At 35.0% G+C, this 20,096-nt stretch overlaps 1 pseudogene; it reads left to right on the top strand.

Annotated features, from left to right (window-relative positions):
• The first annotated feature begins 17,738 nt into the window (after positions 1–17,738).
• Positions 17,739–18,620, top strand: LOC132692980 (large ribosomal subunit protein eL6 pseudogene; annotated as a pseudogene).
• Positions 18,621–20,096: the final 1,476 nt, after the last annotated feature.

The following is a 20,096-nucleotide window of genomic DNA, read 5'->3' on the forward strand; positions in this document are numbered from 1 at the left end:
ATCTGTTCAGTGCAATAGAAACCAGGACATTCCCAGCAACTCATGGGCAACTGTAGGTATTTGATAGAATTTTTATGTATTTCTTTCTGTCTACATTATATAATTATATAATTCATAGCCATAACGACTTGGAACTGAAATGGTTTATCATTTTGTGCTTTAGTGAGTAAAATCATTCATCCACTCAAAACACATTTATTGAGACTTTTTTACATCACCCAATAATTCTCTGTAATTTTTTTTTATAATCAGCACTGATATAAGTAGATTGTTCTGGAATGATTTACAAGGTAGAGTAGTTGGGTAAATATTGAATGTAGAACTTGATAATGATGTCAGATATATTATCTGGAAAACAGACAGAATTCAAAAATGTATTATTGGACCAAAAAGCTGAAAATGTTATTATTTTAATAAGAGATATTAAAAAAAAGAATTGCATAATAATCAACATAATAATAAAGCATAGTAAGCCTAGATACTGTAGAGGAAAATCAACTAGAGTGCATGCAGAAAGACATAAGCCTTAATTTAGAAGGCTGAGGCATGAGAACACCCCTGAAAAAGTACTCTCACTTGGGAGAAAGAGGGCAAGGATTTCATAGAGTATTAGGAAAAGGAGTCAGCTGAATTTCAGCTGCTTTGGGAATATTTGCTCAAAAATGGGCTCTTAAAATGCTATCAAAGCTTAACAGCCTTTGGTTCACAATTTGAGTTTAGCAAGAAGTCAGAGGAGGAACACCCTTGAGGGAGATGAGATCATATGAGTACAAGAGTAGAAAATTTACAGTTGTCCAGGTTCTCTTATGCTATTAATCATTTTTATAATATATGCTTATGTGTTTAGAAGTGTCGTATCTATATCTGTGTTTATATCTCCATTGGCCTTGCCCTGTATCTCCATCTGTGTCTCCACCTGTACCTTGGCCTCAAACTCCTTCTCTGCATCTCCTTCCTCTCCTATATCCATCCCATCTCCTTCTACATTTCAACTCCCCTTTAAAATAACAAGTATAACAATCCACCTACTATATGAAATCAATATTAGCTGTTATGTGAGCGAAGAAGGGGAAACCACTTGAAAATCCCCTCAAGTAAGACCCTTTCTTTGTGAATATGACACACTGCTTAATTTGGAAAAATGACAGGATTTTATTAAGTTTGATCATATAAAATAGGCAGTTCCTTCTAGTTATAAAATAATTAGGTCCTGGGAATATAATGTCCAACATATTATCATTAATAATACTGTATTGTATATTTGAAAATTGCTGAGAGAGTACATCTTTAAAGTTCTTACCACAAGAAAAACGTTTGTAACTTTGTATGGTGTTAGATGTTGACTAGATTTACTGTGGTGATCACTTCACAATATATGCAAATGTCTAATCGTTATGTTGTATCCCTGAAACTAACATGCTACATGTCAATTATATCTCAATAAAAAAATAAAAATAAAATAAAATATGTAGTTCTTCATAGAGGAAAATTAGTTTTACCTAATTCAGTTTGTTTTTCTGGCATCTCCGAAGCTCTGTTTTGATCTCCTCCCTTCATGTAATTTGTTTTTTTTTTTTTTTACTTTCTTAACTTTTTTAAAAATTACAAATGTAAACCTTAAAAATATTTTTTGTAAACATTTTAATGAAACACATTATCCACTAGGGAATCAAAAGGACAAGTTTCACTCAAGTTTTCATTCTTATGGAAGGAGTAACTAAGTAAATCAATATATCAGTGAGGTTATTGAGGATAGCAGTGACTGCACTTTTCCGGCAGATGACAAAGGGCCCAACTAAGATTTATATACAATCTCTCTGACTCCAAATCCCCAGATTTTAATCTGGCCTGCTGTTCCTCCTCCAAAATAGGTAGTATGTATCTTCTTGTGCCTGATATGCAATCTGTGTCCTTTACACTTGTTGTCATCAGTTTGGTTTGGTTGGTTGGTTGGTGTTTCCAATGGAAAGGAACCACACACTAGCAGTTAAGTCTACATTAAAGCAATATGGCTGCCAGAGGCCAATCCATCTACTTTTACATCAAGTAGATATGTTTACGGACCCCTGGACACTTGTAGGAAAGAGACTGAATTTACCATACGACCTCCTTAATCATATATCTGCAGCTTTGGTACTGCTTTATTTTTGCTGTGCCCTGTCCACAATCTATTTCAGTGGTCTATTTGTATAAAGAAGACAGCACATAGAAGCTTCAGTATTTTTACCCACCACACCACATGCATGTTGAGTTGCCTAAAATACTTTATACTAGCTTAAACATGTTGACTCACTCTCTTGAGACTCGTGTAGAGTGATATATTTTTAAAAGAAGGACTAAAAGAAAAGAAGACAGATTATTTTTGAAAGTTTCATAGTTTTAAGAAAAGAGCTTTATCTCTTAAAATATAATTATACTGTGAGCAGTGTAGATTTGTTCAGGAAAACGATATTTGATGTTTGCTTCCAATGGAAAAATGCATTTTCAAAACATCTAACAAAATGAAATTTTGAACTACTAAATATGAAACTCTGGATCAAGCATGTTGTCATTACTGTTAAATTCCTGTGGTTCTCATGGTTAGCCTTTGGCATCCACAGTTATGGAAACTCTGAAGTCCTTCTAATTTTGGAAAATATGGGTGGGATATTTATGCCAAGCAAAATTCTTGTCTTTATCAAAGCTAAAGCTTCAAAATATGCCTCTGCCATTTTGAAAGAAATGGTAGAAACAAGAACTTACAACTGGAAGAAATAAATTATGTTAAATTATTTACTATTTATAAGGGAAGAAATAGTTTGCTATTTTAGCTATTTAGTTAAGTTGAAAATCCAAACATTAAGAGTCAATCCTCCTTTATACAGCAGTACATAAAACATTTGGCAGGAAGTTGAGGTTAAGAAACTTTCTCGGTCACACCTCATATTTGACCCAGAGACTAGCTTAAGTGATAGTTTGTAACAAATGTAATTATCATACCCCACCTTTAATGAGATACACTGAGATTACAGATTGTATTAAAACCTACTGGAATTAGGGCTGGGATATGTGGTATAGTGTGAAAAATGACCACCAGTTATTTTAATCCTTGCTTTCAGTCCCCATTGGAATGTGATTTTGCTCTTACCTCATGAAGAGAAAGTTTATTTTTACCTCTTGAATCTGGGCTTGGCCAGGTGACTTCCTATAGCCAATGGAACAGAAAAAAAAAAGTGATGCAGAGACTCGAGAAGTGATTGCACATTACATCTTCACTCCTTGTTGCTCCTGAAAGCCAGACACCGTGTGAATAAACCCAAACTAGCCTTTTGGAGAATAAGAAACCCTATGGCCTTTTGGAGAAGAAGAAACTGAGTAGAGGACCCCTGAAGCATACCAGCTGACGGTCAACTTCCTGCTGACCCGGCAACTTGATGGTATTTTTCTCATTGAGAAAGGAGGGATGTGTGAGTCCCTATAAATAGACTTCTGTTTTTAAGGCAACAGGTCAATATTGTTTAATTACATTCATCTCACTTTTGTGAAGAAGAAAATCAGAATTCATATAAAGTACACAGAACTAACTACATGTTGTCATGAGAAGGCAGGGGCTGACTCATGCATATACACAGTACCAGACCAAAGAGCGGCTTCCAAGGAGTGCCAAAGGAATAGCTGAATATTTGCAATTGATAGGACTTCGTTTGTCACGTGATTATTCTCATTCTTTTTAAAATAACTCAATGTGCTTTTCAAAATGCTTAATTCCAAAGAACATTGTGCATTCTATTTATATTAAACTTTGTATATTAGCTACATGTTTCATAAAGTTAAGAGAGATTGGATATCCAAATGTTTTACAATTCTGTGAACACAAAAGAAAATGTTCACAGACTAATGTTCTGATAGGCTGTCTCTAAACAAGTCACGTTTTGAGGAGTATCAAAATAGCTATAATCATTTGCCTCATATTCTATTATACTCATATTTGGAAAATATAATAACATTGACTTACATTTATATTTAGAAAGCATAATGATATTTAAAGAAGTCAGTATGTAATAGGAGAGACGAGTTCTTTAAACTTTAAAGAAGTTTAAAAGTAACTGAGGATAAACACGTGTATTCCAAAATGTAGAGGTGTTTGGTCATGTTTAAAATAATGCTATAGGAATGAACTTTTCAGTAAATCCTGTGATTCTTTTTTTGTATGTATAATTTTTTTTTAATTATTAAGGATTAATAGTAAAAGAAGACAAGGTTTGTAGATCAAGAAAGCACGGCTATTACTCTACTTGACCTTTAAGTCTCCTTATTTTTCCTTTCCTAAACATGTATAAATTTATAATTTATATATATAATGAAATTTATGTGATATATATAAAATAAAAAATTCTATTTTTATGCAGTAAATTCAACAAATGGCCTACAATGTATCGTAAGCACTCAATGTAAGTTAGTTCATCTAGTTCTGAAATATAAAAGGCATCAACTTATTAAGGTAGAATAAAATGTTAAATATGATTGATTATGAAAATATACTTTTGAGAATGCCTGCGTGGCTCAGGCAGTTAAGGGTCCAACTTTGGCTCAGGTCATGATCTCACAGATTGTGAGTTCAAGCTCCACATAGGGCTTTATACTGACAGCACGGAGCCTGCTTGGGATTCTCTTTCCTCTCTCACTCTGCCCCTCCCCCACACCTCTCTCTTTCTTTCTCTCTCTCTCTAAAAATAAAGAAACTTTATAAAAAAGAAAATACACTTCCTGCTTATAAAGTGTAATTGGTAATCAGTTGAATGTATATGTATAGCAACACGGTGAAGAAGTGAGGAAGAATATTCAGACTAATTTAGATAACGACCCTTATAATTTAGAAACAGGAACTATTAAGACTCAAATTCTCCTGATAAGGAACAGGAATAGATCATCCCCCGACTCAGGATTCAACTGCAACTTCCAAGGTACTTGAGACCTTTCAGCTAATATCCAACTGCCACCATACAATTGCCTGCTTTAGAGAGATCAAGAAAAACTATGATCCTTCATTAATTTTCAGCAGAAGTATTGAACCTATAGTAATTACTACATTAGTTTTATACATTTCTGGGAAAAAAAAATCCAGACAAAACGTAATTAGTCAAGGTACTGTCTACCTGAAGCCCTACTTATCATCTGATAACATTTTTTTTTAAATTTATGGTGGCAAAGCTAGCAGAATTATAGTTATATAATGATGATGATGATTATGAACAGGAGGATATTGTAGATGATTTGAGTACTTTAATATAGAACACATCATAATTTGAGCAGGCTTTGATTAATTACTTAGTATTTTCTATGTGTGCAAAGCTTCTTTATTAGACAATTGACAAAAATAAAGATTATAGGACAAATATTTAATCTGTTTACTACAATCTTTAAGCCACTTTGGTAGTACAGTATTTTAGACAATATCATACAATTTAATTTTTGTATTTTTTGCTATGTAAAAAAAAATCCCTAAAAAGAATTTTATTAGACAAAACTTCGTTAAAAATCAGGATTGTGTACCAGGATTAAAACTGACTTCCTGTATTATGTTCTACAAGACTATTCTCATAATATTAAAATGTTTCATTAAGTAGGAAATATTTTCAATGAGACCAATTTTTTAAAAAATTTTATTTAAACATTTTAGAGCATGCACTCTCTACTATGATACGATAAGATAGTCATTTCATCTCTGTGACACTCTTCCCAACGTTCATAGCCCAATATTAGTTTCAGAAAAAAAAAAAATGAGGGACATTCTGCAAAATACCTAACCAGCATTCCTCAAATTGTCAAGGTCATGAAAGACAAAGAAAGACTGAGCAACTGTCACAGAACAAGAGGATGTAGAACATATGACACTAAATGCAATGTGATATCCTGGGTTAGATCCTGAAATAGATGATAGATAGATAGATAGATAGAATGGAAAAACTAGTGAAATCCAAATAAAGTATGCAATTAGTTTATAATAATCTATCATTGTCATTTTTTAATTGTGACAGATGTGCCATGGTAATGTAAGATGCCAACATCTAGAGGAAACTAGGTGAAGGGATATAGGAACTTGGCATACTCTCTTTGAAAACTTTCTCTCAATCTAAAATTCCAAAATACATGTTTACTGCAAAACTCTATAAGCTATTTTTTGGATACATATATGAGCCTTTTTAAGTATGCATTTAATTTTCTGACATGGACATTAAAATATTTATTGCAATGTTGAATAGAATGATGATGGAGAATGCTAAGTTTGCTATGAGGCAGGAAATGGCTACGCTTTCAACCCTTTTTAAAAAAATTTTTTACTGTTTATTTATTCTTGAGAGAGAGAGACAGAGACAGAACATGAGCAGGGGAAGGGCAGAGAGAGACAGGGAGACACAGAATCTGAAGCAGGTTCCAGGCTCCGAGCAGTCAGCACAGAGCCCGACTGATGATTGAACTCAAGAACCGTGAGATCATGACCTGAGCACAAGTTGGATGCTTAACTGACTGAGCCACCCATGTGCCCCTCAGCTTGTGACCTCAGGGCTATTTAGAATGTGTTTCAAAGGCTGTCAGTTGTATTCCAATAGGCATTCTTCCTTGTATATAATGGTCTGCCTGATATTTAGCTGGAAACATGGCTTCTCAGAATAAGGAACTGCATATTTCAGGTTCCCTTGCAATAGCAACTGTTAGAATTTAGGGATATACATGGAATTGCTATATATGATTTCCAGCGTGTCCTTTAAAGTAGGATTACACTCATTTTTGTCATCCCCTCCTTTTTGTTGACTGGAATGCAGACTGGAGAACTAGCGTTCAGAAAGTTACATTGGACCATGATGTGGAAGCCGCATGTTAAAAATGGCTGGTCAAAAAAGAAAAAAAGAAAAAAAGCAAACAAGAAAAAGATCTTTGGTCCCTGAGACTGTCATCCCAGTCTTGATCTTCCAAAATGTATCTTTGATTTTTGTACGAAGGAAATAAATTTATTTCTTGTTTAAGTATTGTAATTTGGATTTTCTGTTTCTCACAACTGAAATTAATTATAAATAATATGAGCTGCACTTTATTTTCTTTAAATATAATACTTTGGAATACTTAATATTTACAAATCTTTTCACTTTCTGGGAAAACGAGACTGTGTAACTTCCAACAGGTTCTTAAAATATTGGAATCATAGCATTAAAAATACTTTTTCATCTGTTTTTCTCAAAATCTCTTACTAATATTTTATTCTAATGGAAACTGGAAATTTATAGTACAAATTAAAAATGCATAAGTTTGGCAAATTAGGGCTGGCTCTAGTTTATTTCTACCCATTGCTCTAGATATTGATCTTTATAACAGCATCTAATCTATAACAGCTGAGTAGCATCTAATTTGTTCTAGACATTTTATTTTATTTTTAAAGTTTATTTATTTTGAGAGAGAGAGAGAGAGAGAGGGAGAGAGAGAGAGTGCACAAGCAGGGAAGGAGCAGAAAGAGAGGGAGAGAAAGGGAATCCCAAGAAGGCCCCACACTGTCAACACAGAGCCCAACAGGGCACTTGAACTCATGAACTGTGAGATCATGACCTGAGCCGAATCCGAAATTCAGACGCTTAACTGACCGAGCCACCCAAGCACCCCTAGACAATATTTTATATTAAAATCTTAAGCAGATGTTGGAAATAAATTTCAAAAGTGAACTTCTGTCTTTTCATTTCAGGCTTGAATGAAGTTATGGAAATATTCTATGGACTCTGGCCAATTTACGTTTCATTGGCCACTTTTCCGCACACTTTTCATTTCTGTTATACATTGTACACTCCAGGCATCATATAGAACTGGTATTCCTTCCTCTCTGGAAGAGCTCCATTTCAGTTTAGAGTACATACAGGGAGAAACATCGAGAGTTCTCATGTTCCCATTTCCACAACTATGTACACAACAAGACTTCATGCAAGGATCTCTCATGGATGAACCCAGTGTTGTGTAGAGTGCTTCTAGACTTCTTTCTCTCTGGAAAATATATCAGCACATGAATGAGAATGGTCCATTTTAGACAATTTTTAATCTGTTCTAATTTAGTTAACTAAAAAATTAATTATTTGCATGTTTGGATATTACAAATATTAGTGATAGCAAATATCTTGTGACATAGCTGTGACTCGTGATACCTTAGGTGAAGATTGCTGATATGTGGTACCTGACTGTTCTCTCTGTGAATGAAGGCCCACTTTATTTTATTTATTTATTTTTTTTAATATATGAAATTTATTGTCAAATTGGTTTCCATACAACACCCAGTGCTCATCCCAAAAAGTGCCCTCCTCAATTGAAGGCCCACTTTAAAGGTGATTATTGACTCTGGGTGTGCATGGGTCTTGGGACAGGTGGGGGAAAAATAAAGGTGATCGCTGACATTTCTTTATTTCAGGCAGATGTTAAAACCATCTAATTAAATTCTATCAGTTCATAGCACTGCACAGATCTATGCATGGCACTGGTCAAGACTGTTCCTTCTTTTCTTCCTTTCCTCCCTTTTTTACCTCCCTTCTTTCCTTTCTTGATGTCACCATTTAAAAATTTTTTCATGTTTATTATTTATTTTGAAAGAAACAGAGACAGAGTGAGTGGTGAAGGGCAGAGAGAGGAAGAGAGGGAAATTCCCAAGTAGACTCCACACTGTCAGCCCAGAGCTCAATGTGGGGCTGGAACCCATGAAACCATGAGATCATGACCTAAGCAGAAACCAAGAGTCTGATGTTTAAGTGACTGAGTCCCCCAGGTGCCCCAATGTCACCATTTTTTAAATAGCCTGAAACTTTAAAGCTATAAATCTAAATAATTATGGGTCTTTTCAGGGATTATTACAGTAATGGGACCAAAAATAATAACATTTACAAAAAATAAGTCTTAGAGCAATTTAAGGTTCACAACAAAATTGAGGGGAAGATACATAATTTCCTACATACCCTTCACCCCTAATATGCCTAACTTTCCCCAGTACCAATATTCCCTAGGAGAGTAGTACATTTGTTACAAATGATGAACCTACACTGACACAATATAATCACCCAAAGTCCCACCCATAGTTCATATTACTATTCACTATTGATGTTGTATATTCTATCATCATTATGGTATCATACGGTTTTTCACTACCCTAACAATCCTCTGTGCTCCACCTGTTCCTCCATTATCCATTCAACACCTAGCAATCATTGATCATTGATCTTTTTATTGTCTCCATAGTCTTGCCTTTTCTAGAATGTTGTGTAGTTGGAATTGTATGGTATGTAGTCTTTTCAGATTGGCTTCTTTCATTTGGAAATAAGAATTTCTTCGTCTTTTCATGACTTAAAAGCTCTCTCTTTTTCTTTTCCCTTCCTTCCTTCCTCTCTTCCTTCCTTCCTTTCTCTCTCTCTCTCTTTATCTTTCTTTTTTTTTTTTTTTTAGTACCGAATAATACTCTATAGTCTGGAGGTACCACAGTTTATTAATCCATTCACCTACTAAAGAACATTGTGGTTGCTTCCAAGTTTTGGCAATTATTAATTGCACATTCATGTGCAGGTTTTTGGGTGGACACAAGTTTTCAACTCCTTTGGGTGAATATCAAGAAACATGATTGTTAGTCACATGGTAAGAGTATATTTAATTTTATAAGAAATTACCAAACTGTTTTCCAAAGTGGGAGTACCAATTTGCCTTCCACCAGCAATAAATGAGAGTATCATTGCTCCAAATCCTCACAGCATTTAATGTTGTTGGTGTTCCAAATTTTGGTGATGTAATAGGTATGTAGTAGTATCTCACCATTGTTTTTATGTGCAATTTCTCTCGTGATATATGATGTGAAACATCTTTTAACATGCTGATTTGTAATTAGTATGTCTTTTTTGGTGAGGTGTCTCTTAAGTTTTTAACTTCAATAGATATTTCTTCAAGTATCATGGCTTTGGTGTCATATTGGAAATGCCGTACCCAAGTTTATCTATGTGTTCTCCCACATTATATTCCAGGAATTTTATAGTTTTGCATTTTATATTTAAGTCTGTGATCTATTTTGAGCTAATTTTGGTGCAAGGTATATGGTCTGTGTTCATACTTTTTCTTTCTTCCTTTCTCCCTTTCTCCCTCCCTCCCTCCTTTCCCTCCTTTCTTCCTTCCTTCCTTCCTTCCTTCCTTCCTTCCTTTCTTCTTTCTTTCTTTCTTTCTTTCTTTCTTTCTTTCTTTTTCTTTTTCTTTCTCTTTCTCTTTCCATTTGCATGCCCAGCTATTCCAGCACCATCTGTTGAGAAGACTATCTTTGCTCCATGTATTTCTTTTGTTTTTGTTAATGATCAGTTGACTATATGAATGTGGATCTAGTTCTGTGCTGTCTATTCTGTTCCATTTATCTATTTGCCTTTTCTTTTGCCAATACTTTTTTTATTACTGTGGCTTTATAGTAAGTTTGTAAGTGGGGTCGTGTCAGTCTTCCAACTTTGTTCTTCTCCTTCAACATTGTGCTGGCTGTTCTAGATCTTTTGCCTCTATATAAACTTTAGAATCAATAACAATAAAATAACTTCCTGGGATATTGATTGAAATAGCCTCAAATGTATAGATTAAGAAGAAGTGACAATCTTAAAAATATTGAGCTGCCTATCAATGAACATAAAATGTGTCTTCATTTACTTATTTGGTCTTTGTTTTTTCACCAGAGTTTGTAGGTTTCTTCATATAGATCTTGCATATATTTTGTTAAAATTATAATTGAGTGTGTCATTTTGAGGGATGTTAATGTAATAATATTGTGTTTTTTCTAATCTCAAATTGCACATGTTCATTGTTGGTTTATAGGAAAGTGCTGGTTTATAGGAAAGTAATTATTCTAAGAAAGTGATATTTATTAACATTGTATCCTAAAAACTTACTACCATCATTCATCAGTTACAGGATATCCTTGTAGATTTTTCAGAATTTCTACATAAATGTTCATGTCATCTACAAACAAAGATAGTTTATTTCTTCTCATCCAATCCATATATTCTGTATTTGCATTTCTTGTCTCATTGCATTGGCTAAGACTTCTCATACAGTGTTTAAATGAGTGGTGAGAGGAGACATCTTTGTTTTGTTTCTGATCTAAATGGAAAAGCTTTGAGTTTCTCACCAATAAGTATCATGATACTGATCTTCAGGTGTAAAGAATGATTTCAATCACAAATAGACTATTCTTGCCTTTGCAGAATCATATTTAGGTGGTAAATGTTATCTCAATAGTGACATGTTTTAAAAAGAGAAGTAAATAACATCTCACAAGAAATCACAGAAAATTAATTTTGGGCCAGCCACTACCAGTAACTGCTGATACTAAAATTGAGTCTAAAACACAGACTAAACGTTCTACAAAAGGGAGACTCAGACTGTAAGTTCTGTGAAGAGAAGAATTATTACTTGTATTTACTGATATAATGCCTAGAATGGATTATGTACCCTACAGGCCAGAAAAAATACTCATTGAATGTGCTAATGAAAAATAAGTGTTTAGGAAGGTAAATAACAATTCTACTGCCATTTTCATTTTTAGATCAACTATCCACAAGAAAGAACTTCCCAGATAACCATAGTCGTGTTGACTAAAGTGTTGTGTGGGACAGAATCACTCCTGAATGCCACGGCTACTTGTTTCTTAGGAAAATTAATGTGCAAAAGGACAGTAGTAAGCAGTTTTCCAAAATTCCAGTAATTCACAACAGTTAATTAACCAGAACTAAAATTCTGAAGACTATATCATGTTTTCAATATTGTAGAAAGATAATTTGTGCATGAGCCAAGGCAGCCTGGGAAAGAGACCGAGGCTTTGTGAAATAAAACGTTCTGATGAGATTTTGGATGTCCCAGACCTGCAGTAAAAGCTCAGGCTACTGCTGCCCATGCGTGCTGGTGTCATTTCTGACAAGGGAATCTCCAATGAGTGCCCAGAAATAGGATTATGTTCCGATCATATTAGGTACACTTGTGTGGAATAATATTTCTACTACACGTGGGAAGCAACAAAATGTTAAAAGAGAATTATTTGAGTGTATCCTTTATCCTCAAATTTACACAATAATTAACTCTGCAAGATTAATTGAAACTGTTGACAGCCTGACTGGGTGTCTCAGTCAGCTAAGTGTCTGACTTTGGCTCAGATCATGGTCTCACGGTTTGTGGGTTTGAGACCTGCATCAAGCTCTGTGCTGACAGCTTGGAGCCTGGAGCCTGCTTCATATTCTATCTCCGTCTCTCTCTGCTCTTCCCCCACTCACTCACTGTCTCTCTCAAATAAAAACATTAAAAAAATTAAAAAAAAGAAATTATTGAGACCAAATTATGCTTGTTTTGCTTACAATAAAAGCTAAATATGAACAAGGAAACATATATTACATTATGTAAGTAACAAATCATAAGAATCAATATAGTTATACTTAATATTACTTAGTAGATCTTCAAGATTGGGGTTGATTTCTACTTATTTTTTCTTTGTACAACTGTATATCCGTTCAAATTTCGGAAGTCATCTACTTCTATGGGACTTCAAACTGAAACTATAAAACAATGGCAAACGTTATATTACGTTACCTAAAGAATATTGTAATAAAGATTTAACCAGAGGTGGGGTTGGGTTAAACAGGTGATGGGGACTAATGAGTACACTTGTCATGATGAGCACTAGGTGATGTATGGAATTGTTGAATCCCTACACCGTACACCTGAAACTAATATAACACTAGAAAAAATAATTTAAAAAAAGATTCAAGTTATGTAGTTCAAGTTAATATTACTGGAATTGAGAAAATGGGAGATTAAAATGAATAATAATTATCAATAAAGTTTTATAGACTTTTTTCTGTAAAATGTTAGTAAGTGGAAATTCTGTCAGTTTTTACTGATATTAAAAAAAACTGACAGAATTTCCACTTACTAACATTTTACAGAATTGAGATATTTTTATTTATATTTAAAACTTGTATTTAATTTCTATCAACCAAATGTGGACTTCAAACATGATTTTTTTATAAACAAACTTTCAGCTGAAATTAATCTTCATGATTCTTTTTTTTTAATGTTTATTTATTTTTGAGAGAGAGAGACAGAGTTTGAGTGGGGAGGGGCAGAGAGAGAGAGAGAGAGACAGAATCCAAACCAGGTTTCAGGCTCTGAGCTCAGCACAGAGCCTGAGGCGGGGCTTAAACTCACGAATCATGAGATCATGATCTGAACCGAAGTCAGACGCTTAACTGACTGAGCCACCCAGATGCCCCAATCTTCACGATTCTTTAATGATAAAGATGCGACAGAATCTCACATGTGCTATTACAGTGGGACTTGCAAATATGCAAATATTAAGAATGGATGTGTACTTTGTGATCAATTATTTGATTCAACACCACTAATTTAGCACTTCTATGGTGGTAATCTGAGAGTGATATCAGTAAAATCTTCTGGAACACTACACGTTAGGTGTCAAACATCTGGACTGGGTACTCTCATTGCTAATTTTCAGATTATATGTTTCACATAAAAAGAATGCTAAAGGTTTTTAAAATGTATATTATACTTTAAAATGCACTTAGTTTTTATTAATAACCTTGAAACATTATTGCCGTTAAAGGAATCTTCATTAAATAAACATTATTTTTTTTCAGAAGATTGACATTACACTTAAACATTGTCATATTTTTTGAAATATCTCTTTAAACTATTGATATTTTAAGGAGTTTGAGGCTTTTAGCTGCTGATAAATTTTGGTTGATCATCCAAATAAGAAGCAATAAGAAAGGAAAACAAAGAACTTCAGAGGAGATTTAGAGCAGAGGCTGAAAATATGTTAGGAAACAAAGTATCAATACATATAGATAGGTCCCCAAAATTAGGGTTAGTAGATAAAAAATGGGGGAAGGGTTGGGGTGCCTGGGTGGCTCAGTCAGTTAAGCATCTGACTCTTGATTTTGGCTCAGGTCATGATTTCCTGCTTTGTGGGTTTGAACCCTACATCAGGCTCTACACTGTCAGCACAGAGCCTGCTTGGGATTCATTCAATCTCTCCCTTCTCTCTCTGCCCCTCCCCTGCTCTCTCTCTCTCTCTCTCAAAAATAAACAAACATTTTTTTTATAAATGGGGGGAGGGTCAAATTTTTATCCAATGAAATGGAGAAATGAATTCAATATGTGAATTGGCAATTTAAATTCACAGACCACATTGATTTCAAATAATTATTTTAAAAATATGTAGATATAAAATAAATAATTAGCCTTTGAGTTTCTGTTTACTTCTTTTTATTGCCCTTTAAACAATGGTTTGAACATCTGTAAGGAAATGAAGTTGGGGTCTTTTAAACAAAATGTAAATTGTCAATTCCATTATATTCAAATGTATTGTTCATCCCACCCAACTGCACCATTAAACATGGGTTAGGAAGTTGATTTCCTGTCTTGCCTAACACTAGATAAGATGAGGTCCTGTACAAGTAGTAAGGAAAGTTTTGTTCCATATAGACAATTTTGCTTAATACTTAATGCATCAGTAAATTTAATTCAAGATATCCTTCCATGCAAAGTATACTGAATGTCTGATGTTTTGGAGACTTTTATAGATTTCAGTGATTTATTTTGTGCTGACACAAGATATTCGATGCATAAATTCATGAGAATGAAGCATGTGTTGTGAATATAATGCTCCAAAATTTAGAGGATTTTAGAGGACAGAAATACAGTCTCTTCATTCGCTTGAGGTCTCATGTTAAGGCCAGCCAAATTATCTCCAAGCCAGGGTTTAAAACCTGGGTATACGTTAGACTCTTAGAGTTTTAAAGTACTTAATACATCCTTCCAGGCTACAACACAGAGCAATTACATGTAAATCTGTGGAGACAGAGTTTAAGGATTTTATATATATGTATATATATACATATATATATGTGTATATATATATATCGTATATATTGTATATATGCATAATATATATATTGCATATATTGTACATATATTGTGTATATATATAATATGCATATATTATAATTTATATTATATTTTGGAGATATGTATATATATACATATCAGGATGGCAAACTGCTCATCTGAACAATGGGCTGAAGTCATAGCCTTCTCTAACACTTGCCATCGCATGAAGCAGTGATTTTCCATGGAGTTCAATTTTGCCCCTCTGAAGACATTTGGCAAAGTCTGAAAACATTTTTGGCTGTCACAATTTAAGGGTATTGTTGACATCTAGTGGGTAGAAGCCAAGAGTGTGGCTAAACATCTTACAATGCGCAAGAAACTGTTCAGACCAAAATATCAATAGTGCCAAGGTTGAGAAATCCTGAGATGGAGTCACCAGTGACTCATGCACTGGAGGACCAAGAACCAAATCCATGTATCTATAATCATTTTTAAAGTACCTTCTATTTATCTCCTAATTCTAAAAACTCTAAGAAACAATAGGAAAAAGGGATCTCTTCTCTTTCTTTCAACTTTAGCTTTCTGTTTCCTCTTCTATTAATCTTCCCTACTGCCATCCAGTTTGAAAGTGGATGGATAGTATAAAAAGTTCATGCAAGTTCTTTTCTCTCCCTCCCTCCCTTTCTCCCCCTAACCCTTCTTCCTTCCTTCCCTTGTTCCTTGTTTTTGCATATTTAACCATTTGTATGTTGCCAACGGAATTGTATTATTATGTTAAATAATCACTACAGTTTGAAGAAAGAAACCAGTCCAAACCAATGGATCATGACAGAGACAGTAGAATTCATACCATGCAATTTATCATTTGACCCATATTGTAATCTTACATAGGTGGCCAAGTAAAGAATAAATTTCACAGGAAGGCCCATTTGGACACTGCAATAAAAACTCAGCTAATTATGAAAAATGTACTAATGTATTTCTTTTTACATAATAAACATGTCAGAAATAGATACATTATATACGCTGCCATTGTGAGGCAGCTTGAGGCAGGAGATGACAGAAGCTGGTTAGAGTTAAAGTAATTGGAGCTTAAAGGGGATGGGGTTAGAGAAATGTAGACATGGTTTACTTGGTTGGAAAGAATTGTGGTCTCTGAATGTCTTGAATGAAGACAGTATAAGGAAGGACAGAAAGGTTGAGAATATAACTTTGGTAAGATGACAATTTGTATGTTATGAACATTAGGTTTGTACAGTTGTTTTATGTTTTGATTGATGGGTAGAGATCAAGCCAAATGAGTTTATTTCTTTCATCATCAGAGTTTTTTTTGTTTTTTGTTTGTTTGTCTGTTTGTTTGCAAGGAAGATAAGGTAGCTTAGATTGTTTAGATACTATTTTTTCTCTGTTACATTATCTAAAACCTCAGTGTTTTTTTTTTTTTTTTTTTCCTCTTCAGGAGGAATTGCTCCATAAATGGGTGTAGATTTGGTGTGTTCATGGAGAAGGTGAGTTCAGGATCTTCCTATGTCACTATCTTGAATCAGAACTCCCTAAAGCCTCAGTGTTCTTTTGCTTAAAATAATATTATTCCAGTTTGCTTTAATAAAGGGAATTGTAGATTTGACGTCCAAATTATTAATTGGAAACTCTAGATAATTCAGGATTCTAGAAATTTTATGAGGGCCCATAGTTGGACAGGGATGAAGTAAAGTCTAGGACTGGCACCAGGATTTCCAGACATTCAGCTATCAGTAGGTTTACACCTCATCAGGGAACAAAATTTTGTTGTTCTAAGTCTATGTTGCTCATACATTTGGGCTATAGTTTTTGCTTAAATATCTTTGTTTCTGCATAATAATTGTCTGATTCTTATGACTATGCTTTTTCCTTGGTGTTCTGCTTCAAATTCTTTCCTGAGACTGGAGACCTGTCCTGAACTCCAGCCGCCAACAGTCCTTGCCAGCTCCTGGCTCCTGTACTACAGCTCTTGGTCTCCAACACTACCAGCTGAGTAGAGATAGGTACATGCAGTGATGGATAAGAGTGAAATCAAGGTCTCCAAGTGAGTAAGTGAGTGAGTGAGTGAGTAAGTGAAAACACCACGGGAAGGAAAACATTTGGTAAAGTCGTCAGTGATTCTTGACCCCAAAATAAGCCTTTTCTAGATCATAAGAGAAGCAGTCATCTTTCATCATTTTGATCCTGCGTGCAAAAAACCAGAAATGAAATATTTGCAGTGATGCAAGCTGGCTTTGAAATCAGCAAGCCTTGGCTCACACCCTTCACCAAATTGGCACATTCATTGGGAATGGTGTTCAAAGCAGCTTACAGTAGGAATGGGAAAAGCAGCTTTTGATTCTCTGAAAAAATATATATATAACAGTATTTCCTTTGGAATTCATACTCAGGCTTGACACTCTCAGCATATAAATGTGCAGAAAGATGAAGGCATCTTACATTCAAATTTAATTAATTTATTATTAGGCAACTAAGCTGTGTGTAACAGCAGGTGCTGATTGATTTAACGACAAGTGTGCTTACTCCACGCTTTAAAATATCCCATGAAGTGTCTAATTTCACTCTGTGAAGTACTTCTGTGTAGAAACTCAGAGAAAATTAGATTAAATCCATATATCTTACGGTTTGGGGGTGGTTTACTAATAAGATGCTGATACGGAACGTACAGGCTAACCTGCAAAGATGAGGTCGGTCTTTGGTCTTTGGTCTTTGGCTTTCCCATATAGCCTTTTATTCTCTCCAGTTGTCACTAGTCCAGATCTTGCAGACATTCCTATAGCGCTGGCCAGTTAAGAGACATGGTCTCAAGTTCTTTCCCATCTTGCAAGGTGGCAAGTGATAAAGCTGACAAACCAGATACTAAGGAGAAGAAACCTGAAGCCAAGAAGCCTGATGTTGGTGGCAAGGTTAAGAAGGGTGACCTCAAGGCTAAAACGCCAAAGAAGGGGAAGGTCCACTGCAGCCAAAAACCCTGTCCTAGTCAGAGGAAGTGGCAGATGTTCCCGATCTTCTACGTATTCGAGAAAGGCCATGTACAAGGGGAAGTATTCAGCACCTAGATTCAGGCTTGGAAAGAAAAAGGAGAAGGTTCTTGCTACTGTCACAAAGTCACTTGGTGGTGACGAGAATGGTGGCAGCAAAGTGGTTAAACTTCACAAAATGCCTGGGCATTAGCTTACGGAAGGTATGCTCAGAAGCTGTTGAGTCACAGCAAGAAACCTGTCAGGCAGCAGGTGAGGAAACTGGGAGCTGACATCACTCCTGGGATCATTTTTACCATCCTCCCTGGAAGCCACAAAGGCAAGAGGGTGGTTTTCCTGAAGCAATGGAGCAGTGGTTTGCTACTTGTGACTGGTCCTCTGGCCCTCAATCGAGTTCTTCTGTGTAGAACACACCAGAAATTGGTGATTGCCACTTCCACCAAAATTGATATCAACAGTTGGAAAATTCCAAAACGTCTCTCTGATGCTCACTTCAAAAGGAAGAAGCTGCACACACCCAGACACCAGGAAGGTGAGATCTTCGACGTGGAGAAAGAGAAATAGGAGATTACAGAGCAGTGCAAAGTTGATCAGAGAGCCGTGGACTCACAAATTCTGCCAAAATTAAAGCTGTTCCTCAACTTCAGGGCTAACTCCGCTCTCACAAATGGAGTTTATCGTCAGAAATTGGTGTTCTAAATTTCTTACAAGGAGCCTAATTAAATAACTGATCCATTAAAAATGAAAAAAAAAAAACAGTCTTAAAAATACAAAAACCACATACAGGCATCAGACAGTAAATTTCTGGAGATACTCCTTCTACAGCCATCCTCAAAAAATACGCATTTAAAGATGAGAATTTCAAGTTAATAATATGGGGATAAATTTCAGGGGAAAAATGGAGGCAGTTCACAACACCTCCACATTCCTTATGTATTTGGTGTTGAATCTTGAAAAGAGAATGTCATACACTTTATTGTAGTCTCGAATCTGCAATTAACAGAACTTTTAAGTAGTATAGATACTATGCTTATATGGAGACATCTGTCATATTTAAAATTATCATATAATATTATAATTTGATACATTTCTTTTGGGATCTTGACATTTGACAAAAAATGTCATTGACCAGTTAATCTCTAGCATAATACTTTTTTTAAGTTTATTTATTTATTTTGGGAGACAGAGAGAGAGAGAGAGAGAGAGAAAATGCATGTACATGTGGGGGAGAGACAGAGACAGAGGGAGAGAGAGAGGATCCCAAGCAGGCTTTGTGCTGTCAATGAAGAGACCAATCTTATGAACCACAATATCATGACCTGAGCTGAAATCAAAAGTCAGAGGCTTAACTTACTGAGACACCCAGGTGTCCTGTTTCTTTTGCATAACATTCATTGTCCCTACATATGTTATTGGTAAATAATTGTGCTGTATTTAAACAGCTCTTTGACTTCACATTTCTGTGGGTAAACCTGAGTTCTAATGGCTTGGGCCTAACACTTCTACGTGAATACATATTAGAGATGGAAACAAGGATAAACAGGGTTAAGTTCAGAAGAAATAGGTTCAAAGTAAATCACATGGAAGAAAAATAAAGACCACAAATACCAGGTGGGACAAATTTGTCTTTGTGCAAGTATTTCAGGACAAATTTAGAAATGGTCATACTTGACCACAGGATGAAGGTGAATCAGAGCAGTGGGCCACAACTAATAATAACGAGTATAATACAATGACACGTGAATGGGGAAAAAACTGACCTGTTACTTTTTTGATTAGCCCACTCTTCACCAAAACTAATAAACTCTATTGATCTTGAGAAGAAAACTGGGTATAATCAGTACTTTTAAATGCCATGGTCAACTTCTCCTTTCTAGAAAGTTGTGAATATGAACCTGTATAGCTACAATTAAGAACTATAGAAATGAATGAAAATAAAAATTATATTGAAATCATCTTACGATCTATAGTACCAAGTCTTTTTCTAAGCTTATTGTTGAAAATTAGTTATGCCCATAAATTGAAATTTGATGACAGAACAGAACTTTAAGGGCAAAATTTGAGTTTGAATAAAAATAACAACAAATTGAGGCACCTGAGGGGCTCAGTTGGTTGAGTGTCTGACTCTTGATTCTGGCTCAGGTTATGATCCCAGGTCAGGGTATCCAGCCTTGC

Source organism: Panthera onca, chromosome B1 (genome assembly GCF_046562875.1).
Source record: "Panthera onca isolate mPanOnc1 chromosome B1, mPanOnc1 haplotype 2, whole genome shotgun sequence".
Classification (NCBI taxonomy): domain Eukaryota; kingdom Metazoa; phylum Chordata; class Mammalia; order Carnivora; family Felidae; genus Panthera; species Panthera onca.